We start from the raw sequence: 4262 nt of genomic DNA on the forward strand, positions 1-4262 counted from the left end.
AATGGGAAAAGCAGCAATCCCTGCCCGATCTTGCAAAATCTGATGAGTACATATGAAAGGACTTGGAGAACCATTTCTAGTTTTGCACAATACAAAGAAAGTGCTAGACATAAGGTCTCAAAGTCAGGCGGCAGTTACTCTAAACCATTCTAGTCACCCTCCAGATGCAGGTGAAGCCACATGGAGCTCTCCAGAAACACAATGAAAAACCCAGACTCAATGTCATTGCCAAGTCCCCTCATGGAACGCCATCCCTCCAGAACCCAAGTTGACACAGCCTTGTCTCTCTGGGGTGCAGAGCCCTCCCTAGAGGGGAGCCCACTCCCTTCTCTCTCTCTGCTCAGAGCTTTCTGGCAGGATTATGACCTCCCGCAAGAATGCAGAGGAAAGAACGGGAGGTCTGCTGGGCAGGGGACACACACACACTCCCTGCTGGAGAGGCTGCGGTGAGGGGTGAGGGCACCGCCCAGGGCTCCAGGTGTTGGTGCCAGCCGGGTGGGCTGGCATGAGGTGGGGAGAGGGCGGTGCGGGGAGCTAATCCCCCCAGCGTCTCCCAGACGCCCACAGAGACCAGGGTGAGCTCTTTGTCTGCACTCGGAGACGACAGAGGGCGGCGGGCGGGCGGGCAGGCAGCCGGCTCCTCTTTCTCTCCCCTGCCTCCGCCCCAGGGCAGGTAGGAGCCTGCCTTCAGTGGGGACGGGTCGGAGGGAGTGGGGGTGAAAGGATTAGGGGAGAGACAGGCGCTTGCAACTCCTAGGGTTCCCTCCCTCAGGCCCAGGGGCCCTGTGGCTTTGGGGTGGGGGGTCCCCGGAAGGGCAATGGGGCATGAACCTCAGCGGGGAACAGGCCTTGTTTGCAGTGGGAAGCCAGAGATGCAGCCGCACATCCACAGGCCCAGTCACACTCAGAATCACACACACACAGCCGAGTCCCAAACTGCTTCCATACATGTGTTTACTAACAGTCTCACACACAGAGGCCAGCCTCCAGGGGATAATTACACAGCCCCACAAGATCACAGCGGTGCAGTTTAAAACAGCCCTCATCCTCCTCTGCTCCTCTGCTCACCGGCTGCCCCCCAGGAACACCAGGATGGAGTCCCTGCTATCCTAGCTGCCATCAGCGGGCAATGCCATGGTCACTGTGAGCCACCTCATACCCGCACAGCACCAGAACCCAGCAAATGCAACCCCCCACTTCCCCAGGGCCCCAGTTTCCCAGCTCCTCGCCACCATGTTCAGATCCACAAGGCCATAGTGCAGGGTGCAGATCAAATGCTGTGGCCTTTCATAGACACCAACACACTCGATGTGTCATGGCCGCGCTGGGGGACTTTTTTTCCCCTGCACCCATATGCCTGCCCCCAACCCTCTAACATTCGCCAAACATAAATGCTCACACGTCAGTCAGTCTTCTTGGAAAGCGTAAAAAGCCACTTCCTTCCTGTTGTCTGAACTCTGCCCTCTGCCCACCTCACCTAAGGAAGAACCCTGGATTCTCCCGCTGAGGCTAAACGCCAGAGAATAAGTCCCAAGTCAGGGATGTGCTAGGTCTAGGCTGGGCCTGGGTACAGGAAGCAGGTGCTGGCATTGTCTCTGATACCTGCAGGACCTTGGAGCTTTGAGGACATATTTTTACCATTGCCATGAAGACGTCGTTGCCCCGACTGGCGTCAACTTGCCAACCCGCAACCCAGCTCCAGGGGTGGGCAGGATCACTTGTGCCCTTCTCCTCCCTGACCCTGCTCCCTGCCTGCAGCCTGGCTGCCCTGCAGCCCAGGAGCCCGGCGTTGGCAAGCTGAGGCCCACTGTGGCCGGCGCCTCCAAGGATGAAAGACCTCTGGCTCCTCCAGAAACCAGGGCTAAATATACCCCTTGCCTGCTTTCTTGTGCCTAACTGGAACCAGCTGGGCAAGACCCACCCTTCCGCCTGCAGGACAGGCCGTGGACCAGCACTTGATGGACAGCAGGCCATCTGCAGATGGCTGCCTGAAAGCCAAGCCTGACAGCGCCAGACCCAAGAAACAGCTCAGAAACCGACCAGAGAAGCCCACATCTCAGTACCCCTTTAAGGACCAGGGTGCTCCTTCAAAGCAGGTCACCTGAGACCAAGCCTGGCATGTGACAATGAAGTACCTCTGAGCCTCAGTTTTCCTAAACTATACAATAGGAATAAAATAACCCCGACCTCAGAGTGCCTTAAACATGAGTGAATATAGGCACCTGGCACACAGTGAGCACATGCTGGTCATCACTGTAAACATTCTGAGACTCTCTTCTGGGGCTGACACTGTCCTGAAGCTGCTGGTTGCCCAATCTTAGACACCCAGAGATGCGGGTCCAGGACTCACATCAGCAGGAGTGTCCCCACCATACACACACACACACACATACACACACACGCACACAGGCACACACAAACACAGGGATGGGCCAGGGTACAGCATACCAGTGAGAGACCCAGGGAGGGGGTCCATGAGCCAAGACACACCCCCACCCCCCAGCCCTGGCCTGGCCACGTCCTGGCTCCCCTCCCCCGCCAGGACTCCTCCCCGGCCTGTGGTCTGTCCTGTGGCTGCAGCTCCCACGCCTCGGCCCAGTTTAGCGGCTCCAGCCCTCGGCCCCAGGACAGCCCACTCTCTGGCCCAGTCCAGAGGCCTGAAATAGGAAGGAAGAGGGGCCTAAAAATAGTCCTAATTACAGAGGGGCCCAAGGGGGTGGGGGGTGGCGGCTCCTCTCTGGCTCCTGGGCACTGCCACAGCCTGCTCGGGATCCTGCTCAGGCCCAAGGGAAGGGACCCCACCCTGGTGCCCCTGGCCCCAGCCCACAGCCAGCCTCCCAGTGGAACAGGAGCGAGGGGGAGGAGATGGGACAGTAGGGGAGCTTAGCCCAAGTTAGGGCCCAGGCAGTGCCCTGCCCTGACTCCAGGACTGTGGCAGCCCCACCCCTTTTGCCCCCCATACATGAGGGTCATTGAGCAACTCCCAGCCTCAGAGGGCCACTGAGGGTGCGCCCTCACTCAGCCACCTTCCCCTCCTCCCTCCAGCCCCCGGGCTCCTCTGGTACTCTCCCTAGCTCACGCTGGCACCGACAGGGGGACCTCCCAGAAAGCTATACCTCCGTCCTCACCGTCCAGCTGGCCTGCCAGCCTGGGGTTCCCTGACAAAGCACAGGGGCTGCCCCCTCTACTTTTCAGCCTCATTAGCATCAGGGTACATAGAGAGACCAAAGAGCACAAGAAAAGCTGGTTCGTGGAGAGATGTCTACATCCTGGAAGATTTAAGGTCTAAGGATCAAAGGTCCCTGGACTCAGGAGCATCGTGAGACAGGTTTAAAGAAAACAACCCCAGAGACAGAAAGATGGTGGCAGGGACTGAGCGTGGTGGACTGTGACCTGCTCTGGAGACCTTTGCACTCCCCGACCCCTACCCAGGAACCCCCAGGGGTTTGGCACCTGCAAATCCTGGACTTGAGGTCCCTCCTGCTATACAGTTGCTGTCCCACCTTCAGCAAGTGACTCCATCTCTGTTTGATTCCCTTTGTATGCAAGTGGAGACAAGAACCATACCTCACAGGGCTGTGAGGAGTTAAGTGCTGTGACACTGTTGGCAGGTGTCACCTGAAGGGGACAGGGGGCTCTTGTCTCCACCCTTGACCTGCAGGAACTCTTCTGTTTGTCCTCCTCCATGTGTTGAGTCCCGGTGGGGGTGGGCACTGGCAAGGTGCAGACGTGGAGAGGGGTAAGGATGGATCCTGGGCATGGGTGTGTGTGGTTGGGTGAGCACCCCCAGCAAGGAGGGGACACATGGTGCGCTGGTGCCATCTGGTGGCTATAAATAGCAATGAGCGCTCCCTGGGGAGAGTGGGAGGAGGAAGAAATGGGGGAGAGGGTGTGAAAGGAAGACAGAGAAAGCCCTGAAGGAGAGAAGGAGGGGGGACAGGGAAGGAGGGAGGTCCAGAGGCCTCGGCATGAGGGGAGATGAAGAAGGCTGAGCCCTCAGAATTTGCCGTGGGCCAGGCAGGCAAGAGCCATGTGCCAGAATGTTTCTCTGTGGTGTTTCAGGGGCTCCCAGAGGCCATGGGGGACCTGTAGCATGTGGCTGTGAGCCAGGAGTCATGAAGGGCATGGGACGCAGGACGCAAGGGGGGACGCAGCAGCAAAATCAGGTGTCACTCCATGGGGACCTCAGACTCATGACCCCCAGACAGTAGGGATGGGGTAAAATCATTCCCATGACCCAGGCCATCCCCATGAGCTTAGTC

Source organism: Marmota flaviventris, chromosome 17 (genome assembly GCF_047511675.1).
Source record: "Marmota flaviventris isolate mMarFla1 chromosome 17, mMarFla1.hap1, whole genome shotgun sequence".
Taxonomy (NCBI): Eukaryota; Metazoa; Chordata; class Mammalia; order Rodentia; family Sciuridae; genus Marmota; species Marmota flaviventris.